Source organism: Palaemon carinicauda, chromosome 15 (assembly GCF_036898095.1).
Source record: "Palaemon carinicauda isolate YSFRI2023 chromosome 15, ASM3689809v2, whole genome shotgun sequence".
NCBI lineage: Eukaryota > Metazoa > Arthropoda > Malacostraca > Decapoda > Palaemonidae > Palaemon > Palaemon carinicauda.
The window spans coordinates 3,132,872-3,146,311 of NC_090739.1; positions in this window are offsets into that span (position 1 = coordinate 3,132,872).

Sequence of the window (13,440 nt, forward strand, 5' to 3'; positions counted from 1 at the left end):
TATCCAATGAAAGGAAATTTATTCAGCCATATAGGATCTTGATAAGTTCTTAACCCTAATGGGTTTTGTGTTTATTGAGTCCAGTATATATTAATCTCCAAAGGCATAAAAGATTGGGAGTCTAAGGGACACATTTGAAAATATGGCTACCACTGCTTGTAGTACTGTATACAATATAGTACACCGTAATGTAAAGGTTCAAATATAAAGTTCAATTTTATATATACTTCGCTGTAAATTTTAGCAAAAATATATTCTAATCAAGAACTAAGCCTCCTTGGCCAAAAAAAATGAAAAAATGTAATGAAAATGTTGCATGATTTAGGAAATCCCTTGTTAAAATCCAATATAATCGAAACATATTCCCTGTTGAGGCAATGTTAGCTTTTACAGTAGAGCATTGTAGGCCATAGTCCTAAACCTAAGTGCTCCAACAGATCTCGAGACTAATTAGGTGAGGCTTATGTTTACGTACATAAATATGCTGAAGGTGATCTTGCTTCTTACATAGCTGGTACTATTGCGAACTTGGTTCGAGAGTAATGTTCGGTATGAATACCATTCGTTTTTCCATCCCCCAGGATTGATTCGTAGCAGATGTCCGTCTGTATGAGACTGTTCATAAATCATACCGTGTCAGATGCTTCTCTGGTTTTTGGTGCTCCTCGTAGGGAATGGGACAAAATGCCCTATCAGCATTTTGCTCAAGTGCCGTTCATTTTCACATCATTCGGCTTTTCTTCCTCACTATAAATTTATACAATTACTTATAGTCAATTCTTTTTAGTGAGGCAGATTTGCACCGACTCGGAGGGGTGCCCTTTTAGCTCGGAAAAGTTTCCCGCTCGCTGATTGGTTGAACAAGATCATTCTAACCAATCAGATAGCAGGAAACTTTTCCGAGCTAAATAGGGCACAGCTGCGAGTCGGTGCAAATGCGCCTCATTAAAAAAAATGGAGTGTAGTGTATCATGTTCTGTACTGTGGTAATTTTGATATACTAAATTTATTTACTTTATGCTTCGTTGAGTAATACAGGTAGTTTACTTTGTCTTGAAGTTATTTAGTGTGGGTCGATATACAGTATGTTTTGTATATAGACTTTCAAGGTTCTTTTAATTTAATCATCGTCCCAATTTTGCTCCATATCTAAAAGCAAGTCATTTTGAACCAGCCTGTAATAATCTAAAGATGCAATTGCTTTAATGATAATAGTGTAACAAAACTTGCAATGTGTTAATAAAGTTGCAATGGGAGATTGTGACAGTACATTTACATTATCTCCCTGTCCTTAGGGCTGTATGAGAATTCAGACCACATTGTGGGACAAAGTATAATTCTGAAATTGATTTCCACTGTTCTAGTAATGACGGAATATGGGATTACATTTCTTTTTAAAGTCCTGCCCATACGGTTGAGCATGCCTGACGGGCAAACAGTGATACCAGGCCGCAATAGTTAGTGAAAATGATGACGTCAAAAGCAGGAAAAGTAAAGGCACGGATCTGGCAACACTATGATGCCAGATCCCTGTCTGTGGTTTTCCTGCTTCTGACCTCATTAACCCTCATTCTTACTAACTATTTTGGTCTGGTATCAATGTTTGCCTGTCGGGCATGCACGATCGTGTGGACAGGGCTTAACTAATGTGCAGCATTTGCTACCTTAGTTTTTAATGTGCATTATTCTTATTATCATTATTATATTCCAGGTGATTGGTAAGTAAGCAGTGATGTGATGTTCCCTAAAACCTAGAGTGCATGTTGCTATATTTACTGTTGCTGCTTCATCGTTCATTTTAATATATTCATAAAGTTTCTAAGTCCCTATGTAAGTACTTTGAATTTATATTTTTGTTTCTGGGTACTCAGTATGTTTAGAAGAAACAGTTTGGTACAATATGTACTTGTACTGTAATAGATCTTTCAGTTTTTAGCCATGACAAGTTATGGATAAGTTAAATTTTTTTTTTTTTTTTTTTTTTTTTTTTTTTTTAGCAAACTTTACCTTTTTTTTTTTAAACTATCCTAACGTAAGTTGTTATAGTATGCATTATTTCCATGAGTCTTACCTTCAAATCATAAGCTATTAACTACAGAAGCATCATTTTCCCAATCTCGTATTAAAGATCAAAATCATGGAAATTTTCAGGTCTAACACCATCCCACCTCACGTTGCTTAACCTATGCCATACGTCATTTGACTAAGAATTGCGAGTAGCATATGCTACAACCCAATTGAAGACTGTCAATAATTTAAAAATCAGTTTAAATGAAGTCCTGGTGCAGTGTTAATCTAGATTTCTGTTTTCCCATCATTTGTGGTTTCTACTTAATTTTTTTTCTTCGACCAATAATTTTTGTTGGATACTGTACTTGTAGCCAGCTGATTAAACTGCCTTGACAACCTAATAATCACACTTCTTATTAGAAGTAAAGTGCTGTAAAGTTGTATTTCGAATTTGTAGATCTTTAATCTCTGTATGTGAAGTTTTTGTGACTTAGAAAAACCATAGAAAAATCATATTCCAGATGGTAAACTCAAAATTAATGCTCTGTCTGACCAAGCAGAAACACTCATTGGATGGCCTCAACAGTTATGCCTTCCCATCATTTTGTCTTGTAAGGAAAGGGATCAGCAGAGCCATCATCATGTCCAATCTCCAGATCACTCTGTTAGCACTGAAAAGGCCACACGCAGATTGATACCCACACCTATATCTGATGGCAGAAGTTCCGAGAGAGCTTCCAACTTGGATCGGCCTTCTGTGTCAACCACAAGTGAAATAACACCACAGTGAAGTGGGTTAGTGCTCTCTCAGCATCTCCTGAGGCAGAAGCTTTACACACCTAACTGCAAAGCAAACCTCTGGATATTTCGGAAAGTCTGATAGCGATCTACCTATCAATGTGGCCGGTCTTCACTGATTGGTGTTGTAGGAAGAACCCTTCTCCACTTGAAGCCTATGTTCCATTAATTGGAGACTTACTACTGTACCTGGAGTATGGGAAATGCCTTTTAATTTCATCAATTAAAGGCTATCACTCTGCCGTGAGCCACATCTGCATACTGAGAGGAATAGACTTCTTTTCTTTGTGAAAATTATCTTCTTTGACTAGAAGTTTTGAACAATTTTGTCCCCTTCAGAAAATCAAGCCCTCACTTTGGAGAATGGTACTAGGGTCTTTCGAACCCTTAAAAAAGGCAGCTTACAAACCCATGATGAGAGCCACAGATGTGGCCCTCAATCCTATGACATCATTTCTATTAGCCTTAGCCTCATCTATAGAGATGAGAGAACTGCATGGCCTATCATATTTGGTGTCACCCCTGTATTGTTGACAGATTTCGTTATTTTGTATGGAAAAATCTCTCGAGTTGTGATGCATTAGGTCATTCAACCATGGATCACCAGATGCAAGGATCCTTTGATCTGCTTTATTATCCAGACTGAACATTGTGTTCCTGGGTTTTTAACCAACCAGTTGGCAGAGCAGGACTTTCCTCGTCCTAATTTGTTATAACATCTGACATGGTTCTTCGTTGTCAAGAGCAGGTGACAATTTTGTAGCTTTTCGTGTTTTGACTAGCAAGGAACTGATCTATACAGTGTTGGAAACTGTCCCTCCTCTTGCTTTCAAAAATTTTCCTATTTGACAGACATGTATCATCAACTATAGATAATTTGACAAAATATTAGGCTAAAGGATCCTTGGCCTCAAAGATCAAGTGACACTTAGACACAGGATGAATGTCATGCTGCATTTCTTTAAGCCTAAAGTTCCTTGCTTCTGGGTCAGGAAAACTTCCGTTTTCTGTCGTTCCTCTAACTCCAGCAATTCATCATTAATGGTTACGTTTTAACCTCAATCAACTGTTCAAAATCTTCCAACTCTATATCAACTTCCTTAACAAGGGATACCAAATTCTTTGATATATCCAATACTGGCCCATCAAAACCGTTGAAATTATGAACAACTTTAATGCACAGTTTCTTTCATACATCATTCATTGTTATTTTATAGTTAATTCAGACCAAGAAGTACTGCCTGATAGGTATTACAGCCCCTCCAAAAATCCAGAATGTTTATGCTGTCATCTCCCATCGTAGCATTGACTGTCCGATATAAGGTACTTCCTCTTGAAAAGATCTTTGAAGCCTTGGCTCAAAGGGTGAATGAGAGACGGAGTGTAAGGTAGAAAGAAAACTACACTGGCGTTTGGGTTTATGAGACATGAATTATCTAGGATCAACATTTCCTTAAAAGGGAGTTTTTTCCTCTGCAATATTCCTTGACTGCTGGTATAACATGGCCAGTGAAATTCTTCAAAAATTACCGTGGTGATCCATGCATTCTGGTTAGCTATCAGAATAACAGGTGTTGATTTTAAAGGCTAAGTAGATTAATTGTAGTTTAAAATCCAAGCGGCACACAACAAACAAAACGGCGCTTACGAAGTCCAACAGAAGGATGTAGTGTGGCGCTAGCACCGGGCGTCGGTAGGATAGTTCAGGTAAAGTAGATAGGGCCTCTGTTACGGCCCTCACCTTTGATGAAGGAATTACCTAAATGGGAGGCAGCCTGTGAATAGTGGTTTTCACACGCCCCTGCTTTATAAACGACGCGCGAGGGTAGTAACCTCTGCATTCCATACTTTAATTTCTCTGGTATATTGGAAGTATTTATATCAGAAAAGTGTAAGGAAGGACTCTTTTCACCAGGCGTCACAGGTATCTCCCCAGAAATAGATTTTTCCTTTGTCAAAATCCCTTAATTGTAGTTTAAGCTTGAAATTGCCAGTGATTTTACCTCCTGACATTGTTTGCGAGGGATCCTCTTTTACCGTATTCTCTGGTAGCCTTCCTTTTGTATGACACAACCTTGACAAGTTCTTGACTCAACAACTAGAGGTAAGAAACCTGTAAAGGAGAATACCATTGGGGGAGTGACTTTGCTCAACTCAAGCTTCTGCAATCATTTGTTCATAATACTCGGTGTACCTTGAGGTTGGAGACCCATCAAAGATTACTCCAGCCTCAACAAGTTTGTATTCCTCATGAGATCGTTATTGGAGGTAAATTTTTTAGTTTTTTCATTGATCCAAAAGAAAGATTGGATGTTCTTCCTTGACCTATTGAATGCTTATTTTATTGTTTCAATTTCTCATAATTTGAGGATATTCCTGAGGTTCTTTTTTCATAAGGGAAGACTTCCCAATTTTGAACCTGGTGCTTTGGCCTAAGCAGAGATTCATAGATCTTCAAAATGTTATGGCTCAAGTCACAAGTGGCTACGTCTAAGGATACGAGTTTTATTATATCACATGACTTGTAAGTCTTTGCAAGTTCCTTGACACGGAGTTTATGGGCCAAGGAACCAATTAAAAACATATGAAAAATTAAATGATTCTCGTGACGCTACAGAAGGCCCAATTTACCGTAACTTGGTCAATAGTCTTCATGTTTGGGATATGGATGAAATAAGCTTTTTTTTTTAGGTTTCTCCCTTGGAGAAGAGAGTTGACCCTTTCCCCACTTTTCTTAAAGAATTCTGGCTCTACAGACATTTCCTGCTAGCATGTATCGAGCCTTTGGGGAATCATTGGTACTTTAAAGAAGTGGCTGGTATCCAAAACTGGCTTTCTCGCTAGCAAAGAATTTTGCATGATATATAAATTAACCTACTCCTAATTTTCATTTTTAAACATTTAAACTTACCCGCTGGTTATATAAAAATAGCTTTATTCTTCTGTCCGGCAGAAATTCAAAAACTTGTAGCAATCGCATAGATATGCCAGGTGTACACTAGCGCCACAACGGTAGCTAGGCCGAACTATTCCTCCCAGCACCAGATTTTCTTCTGCCGCCATACTGGCAACATAGAAGGAATTCACTCGTGATTAACCTGGATTTTAGCAGTACATTGGTGATGTACTCTTATATACGGGTTTTAACATTCACTTATTAGGCTTTGTTTGATATTTGTTCGCTATGTTATAGCTTAAAAGGTAGGATTAGAAATTTTTCAACCTATCTTAAACTAACGAAAGCATTATGGTGGTAGGTAAACACTCCACCTCATCGATGACGTCAAAGTCATATGACGTAAGCTTGAGTATGACTTGCATTTTCTTTCTTTTTCTACAAAGAATGATAAGTTAATACTATCTTACAAAGTATTTAGTTATATGAAATAAAAGGATTATGTTATTTTAAGAAAATTTTTGTCCGATAATCTTCGATCTGTTTTAAAAATTATCTAGCGTTCAGTTTATTTATGCTACGCAGTCCTCAGTCTATCATTACAGTATTTTTCTTTAAAAACTAAAGTTTTTAAGTTGTATTAGATAAAAGGTATATGTTGTTTTTTCTGTAGCTAATCTGTTTACAAAGATGAAACAAAATTAGCGTTCAGTTAATTTTTATACGACATAGTATTCATGACAATCGATATAGTCTCACAATTCTCCGTATCGTTGTTTACTTGTTCGTTTTTAGAATACTAAATTTTTTCGTATAATATTTATAAATGTTCCAATTGTTAAATGTGACTATTCGTCTTTTATTGGAACCCCCTTAAGTAATAAGGGTTGGTTTAAATATATAGATATACAGTATTGTTTATTCCTATATGTATTCATTTAATATTTTATATAAAATTTTTGTTACATTTTTTATAGGATTCAGTGACTATTGCATTCTCATTCAAGCCCTTGACAGAATAATAAGATCTCCCTCTACAGGCGTGTCTACTTTTGGTTTTATGCCAAAGAGTTTAAAAATTGCAAATTTTTAGTGCTAAATTAGTGCAGTGAATTTTATTCAATACAGTGGAGGGTGCTTCTGTTCGGACTTGTCGTTATCTTAGCCTTAGACCTCTTTCGAGCTCCCGGACCCATGGGAGAAGTAATGTCGAGCGGCGAAGGGAAGCGAGAGGCGTAGCCTGGCGCCTACCGTCTTGTAAGACCCGAGCAGAAGTCCCCTCGAGTGTTTTCTGTTGACGATTCCCAGAACGCTCGCCCTCGCCATGGGTAAGGCGTGGTAAAAGTTTTTTCTAACAACGATGTAGAGCTTTGGACATCAACGTCCAGCAAGGCTAGCTAATATCGCTGCTGTAAGAGCTTGACATGGTTTGTAACTTAGTGCAACATCTTGTTTTCTTTTGTTCGATGATCGACCGTTCTAGACGCGATCGGCATAGTTCCAAGCGTCTGAATCGCGGGCGTTTTTATTCGCGAGCGTCATTGTTCTGAAAATCACCCAGCGCCGAGCGTCAAGCAGTTGCATGGCGTCAAGCTTCCAGCAGTTGCGCTTGACGTCGAGTGTCAAGCAGTTAGACATGACGCCGAGCGTCAAGCAGTTAGACATGACGCCGAGCGTCAAGCAGTTACATGGCGTCAAGCTTCAAGCAGTTGGACGTGACGCCTCGTGTCAAGCTTAGCCCCGAGCGTCTAGATCGCTAGCGTCTGAATCGAGAACGGCATTGTTCCGAGAGTCACGTAACGCTGATCGTCAAGCACAAGCTTCCAGCAGTTGCGCTTGACGTCGAGTTTCAAGCAGTTGGACGTGACGCCGCGTGTCAAGCTTAGCTGGCAGTTAGATGCGACCTTCCCGAGGCGGGTACTTAAACTATAACAAAGGCAAGAACGTTATTCTTCGTTCGTCCAAATTGGACTTGCTAGCAAAAAAATACCATAGTAAAAACAATAATAAAATAATGATAATAATAATGGTCATAAAGCGTAAGTGATATAACCTAGATGACAGAGTACCAGATGGGCAATATTAACTTGAAATACCAGCGAAGCGAACAAAGCCACAATGGCTGCCAACACTGAGGAAGGCCAAGCCGCTCCCAATATTAAAATCCACATTACTGGAAAGAGAACAAATGCCCGGTACTGAAAAAAGCTGTCAAAACAAACTATGGTACTTAACATTAGTAAAGGTGAAGTAGCAGCGTCAGTTATGATGAGTTAACGCCAATCACGGGAAAAAACACCGAGAGCACAAACAACACAACTATGCGAGCAAGTCCAAAACAGAAGGATGTCCTAGAAGGCGTTCGTGTTAGGTGTCTGTGGCGTGGTCCAAGTGTGGTTTCTAGGGCTTCTGTTACGGCCCTTCCCTTTGATGAAGGAATTATCTAAATGGAAGACAGCCTGTGAATAGTGGTTTTCACATGCCCCTGGTGTATACACGACACCCACAAGGTGCTCGCGCGAGGGTAGTAACCTCTGCATTCCATGCTTTTATCTTTCTCTGGTATATTTGGAAGATTTATATCAGAAAAGTTTAAAGAAGGACCTTTTCACCGGGCGTCACAGGTCTCTCCCCAGAAATAGATTTTTCCTTCGTCAAAATCCCTTATTTACATTTTTTTTTGCATATTTTTGATAATTTTTTGAGAAACTTCAGGCATTTTCCAAGAGAATGAGACCAACCTGACTTCTCTGTGGCAAAAATTAAGGCTGTTAGAGCAATTTAAAAAAATTTGCTGCAAAACATGCTTGAAAAAAAAATAACCCCTGGGGTTTAAGGGTTGGAAAGTTCCAAATAGCCTCGGGGTAAAAGGGTTAAGAAATAAATATTAACTAGAAAGATATTATGTTCTCAGACCAAGGCCTCCTTGAACTAATTCTTGGTGTCTGTGGGAGAGCGAGAATTAAACCTCTAAAGCATTGAGCTCAGATTTCAGGACCTTAAGGAGTTGGCTCCTAGGAAACAAGACATCTCTACCTAGGTCAGAGACTTGTAGAAGGAAGGGAGTGGTGACTTTCAGAAACTCATGAGTTTTTTCTGAAGAGTTTCCATTTTATTTTGTACCTGCTGCTCCTCGTCCCGCCTTCAGAGTTTTTCGCTAAGGAAGACGTCGAAGGAGTCTCTGTGTATTATTTTTATTATTATTACTAGCCAAGCTACAACCCTAGTTGGTAAAGCAAGATGCTATAAGCCCAAGGGCTCCAATTGGGAAAGATAGCTCAGTGAGGAAAGGAAATAAGGAAATAAATAAATGATGAGAATAAATTAGTAAATCATTCTGAGAAAAGTATCAACGTCAAAAAGACAGTGCATAGGGCAGTGCAATAGCGCGTCCTCAATGCAGCATAAAGAATCTAATTGCAGATGTTGGTGCAGCAGCACGTTCAGCTGCAACAGCAGGAAGTGCATTGGGGCTTTTGTGAGAGAAGGCAGTGTCCCTTTTTTGCTGTGTATGTCCTGTCAGGATGTCAGAAGCTTTAGTTCAGACTGATATGGATCTTGTTCCTGAGTCTGGTGTTATGGTACCGGCACCGCCGCTTCCGCTAGACTGCTTTCCGTCTGCTAAAATGCGGAGCGTTATGTAAGCGATGAGGAAGACGAGTTTGCGATCGAAGTTTTTCTACACCGGTGTCACCTAATGTTGATCCTAATTGGACTAAGCATGAAGTAGTGGCTCTCATCCTTTATGCAGTCTTATCAGCCTGCTGTTAGCAAAGCGATGGTTCGTCATGGTTCTTATCAGGACGCGTTGTCGCACAGGCTGTCTACCAGCAAGCTAAATGTTGAGCAGCGTGATAAGGCTTCTATATCCCATTGAGTGTCTGCTTCTCTTGATATCAGACATGAAACGGCCAAGCGTGTCATCGAGCGTTTACCTTCCAAGCGCGGCGACGATCGCTAGGTAGCTAAGCGTAGCATTGGGTGTCAAGCTGAACGTGTCGTTGGGCATCAAGCTTAATGTAACGTTGGATGTCAAGCTGTACGTGACATCGAGCAACAAGCTCGTGACGTCGAACGTCAAACAAACCGTGACGTCCAACATCAGTCTCATACTGTTCGAGCTACGTTCAGAGGACAAAAGTTCTCTATGGAGACTCGGAAGACTATGCTTGCAGCAGTAAAGAAGGTCCACTGGATGATCTATTTAGATCTCCAGGATGCTTACTTCTACTTCCCCATCCATCCGAACTTCAAGCTACCGGAAGGTTCGTGTATAGCAGGAAGTTGTCCAATTTTGAGTTCTTTGTTTCGGGCTAAGCACCACCCCTCAAATAGAGGGTGTGTCTGTGAGGTCATATAGTTGTTTCTTATCCTTACCCCTCTTCCAAGGAATGTCGATTTGAAACTTCTTTTAGCTCCCTTTTCCCGGAGAGAAGAAATATCGAACGATAAAGGTAACGAGAGGCTTTAGCTCCCGAGCAGTCACCTACTCGAGCATACCTTTTGACGCCTCACAGGTCTCTCACCTTCATCATAGGAAAGGTGAGGTGAAAGTTTTTTGTCGTCTTCAGATGACTTGGCTCCCAGGCGAGGCTGGCATCAACTTCCAGACTTCTAAAGAGGAAGATGGACACGGTCAATCAGCATCTTTTCTTGACACTGCAAGCTTCTGGTTGTAGTCTTTCGAACAGTTCTGAGCGTTTTTGTTTCTACCGAAGGAAATCTCTCCTACCAAACATAATTTTAGGATGTCAGCAACTGTCAAATCACATCCAACTCTTTCAGTTGCAGGACAGTTGTCTGAGCCTAGCATGGCTTCAGTTCATGCTCCTTCTCCACCGTCAAACTGGTTATCGTCTTCTGGACGCTCTGCGTGTTTTCAAACGGTGTAGAAAGAGAGCTTGTGGTAGACATGACGTCTCCTGTACCACAGCAGTTTGACCCTATTTTTATTACACTACTAGATTTGCAACAGAAGCTCTCTTCACTCATGCTAGTTTGTCGGCCTGCATACAACAAGAGAGTAGCAGACCTGGATCTTGAGTGTCAGGTAACTTCACGTCTGGACACAAGCGTAGTGAGCCTACTAGTCGAGATGTTCTTGATGACAGACGTCTTTACAACTCCCTAGCAAGGAGTCAAACAAACAGACGTGACGTCGTACGTCCACCTAACAGGACGTCGAGCTTCCAGCGGAACAGGACGTCCTGTAAGACGTGACGTCGAGCGTCTATTGAGACGCTACATTAATCATCAAGCACAATGCGACCCCGAGCGTCAAGCAACTCGTGACATGGTCTTGTACACGTTCCCACCATTCAAAATACTTTACAAGATGTTACAAAGTTTACAAAGTTCGTGTCTCACGAGGGAACCAAGTTGACTTTAGTACTGTAGCTCTATTTTGGCTGTCAAGAGGTTGGTTCACAGAGGTTCTGGAATGGATGATGGACATTCCAAGAAGCCTGCCATTGAGAATAGATCTTCTCAAACAACCTCACTTGGCAAGAAACCATCCAAACCTCCAAGCTCTACTTCTGACTGCCTTCAAGCTATCGAAGTACTCCCTAGATCTGGAGGGTTTTCGAAGGAGGCAGCTAAGGCTATTGCTAGTACAAGAAGGACTTTTACCATCAAGGTTTTACAGTCTAAGTGGGAGGTTTTAGAGAGAGGTGTAGAGCTAAATCAGTTTCTTCATTCAGTACCTCTGTAAAACTAATTGTCGATTTCTTCTTAAACCTTAGAAGAAAGCACAATTTTTACTCCTCGACCATCAAGGGGTACGGGGGTATGCTGGCAGCTGTCTTCGGACACAGGAATTTAGATCTCTCAAATTATAAAGACCTTCAAGATCTTCTCAGATCCTTTGAGACTTCTAAGAAGCGTCAATAAGATTCACCAGCCTGGAATTTAGATATTGTTTTTAAAATTCCTCACGAGTGACAGATTCGAGCCTTTACACTTGGCTTCTTTTATAGATCTGACCTTGAAGACTCTTTTCTTAGTAGGTCTGGCAACAGCTAAGAGTGTCGGTGAAGTTCACGCTTTTAGCCAGAATATTGTCTTCAGAAACAGAAAAGCCATATGCTCCTTGCAATTTGGATTCCCGGCCAAAAATGAACGTCCTTCTCATCCATGGCCTAAATCTTTCGAGATTACTTTTCTCTCTGATATGGTGAGTGAAGATTGGAAGAAAGTTATTTGTCATGTTAGAGCACTGAAGTTTTTTCTGAACAGGACTAAAGATTTAAGAGGCAATTCAGAGGCTCTTTGGTGCACAGTCAAGAAGCCTGCGCTACCTATGTCTAAAAACGCCCTCTCATTTTTTTTGTAAGACTTTTAATTAGAGAGGCTCACTTACAGTGGTGAGACAGACCTTAAGCAGCCTAAAGTAAAGACTCATGAAGTTAGAGCTGTGGCAACTTCTGTAGCTTTTAAACAAAACCGTTCTCTGCAAAGCATCATGGATACAACCGTTTGGAGGAGTAAACCTGTGTTCGCCTCGCGTAACTTATAACGTTTCCAGACTCTTTATGAGGACTGCTACACTTTGGGAACATTCGTAGCAACGAGTGCAGTAGTAGGTGAAGGATCTACCACTACGTTTCCCCTAATCCCTAGTACCCTTGTTCTTCTCTTGGAACTTTTATATATTTTTATGATTATTCATGAAGATTGGTCGACAATCCTCCGCAATCTTTGATTTAGTCAGCTGGTCATTTTGTTCCTTGAGAACACCCAGAACAAGATTATTAGTTGAGGTCCTGTCAACATAGAGGTTATTACCCGTTTGACAGCTCCTAGAGATCTTCAGCCCCCTGAGTGGACTGCTGGATCTTATAAGGATAACAGACATAATGAGGCAGAGAATCATTGAAGTCAGCTTTCTTAAAAGGTACGAACCCTTAAGCTTGTTTTTATATAACACTTAAGTGAAATTCCAACAATGTTGCTGTCTCTGACCCTACACCAAGGGTGTCAATCAGCTATTGTTATATAAATAGCGGGGAAGTTTAAATGTTTAAAAATGATATTTTCATAATAAAATAAATTTTTGAACATACTTACCTGCTGGTTATATAACTTAAAATCCCACCCTCCTCCCCTCTAGAGACCTATGGGCATGGAAAATCTGGTTCTGGGAGGAATAGTTCAGCCTAGCTACCGTGGTGGCGCTAGTGTACACCTGGCATATCTATGCGATTGCCACAAGTTTTTGAATTTCTGCCGGACAGAAGAATAAAGCTATTGTTATATAACCAGTGGGTAAGTATGTTAAAAAATTTATTTTATTATGAAAATATCATATTCAAAAGAAATTTAGGTGCTAAAACTATGGGGTACTGTATATACTTGTCTTGTATTAGAGGGAGCTTAGAAATTTTAAAGAAAATATTTGCGGAATCTGCTATCACACACTTCATATTTTTCCTAAGAGTTTGCACAAGTGTATAGCCAGCTTGTGTGTATATTCTTACAAAATGCTTTACAGTATTGTAAATATAGTTATGCAAAGATCTATATATACCATTCTATATACCAAGTCTGACTTTGCTCTACAATTGTTCAATTGTTTTCTAACAAAACCTATATAGTTTCTTGATTAACTGCATATGAAATTTATTAGCTTCTGCATTACCATCTTCTTTTTTCACAAGCATTTTCAATATTTCTTTATTTTAAATGACAGCATAGATATGCTCGCTGCAAAATCATTAGATGTCTGTTTTTTGTTC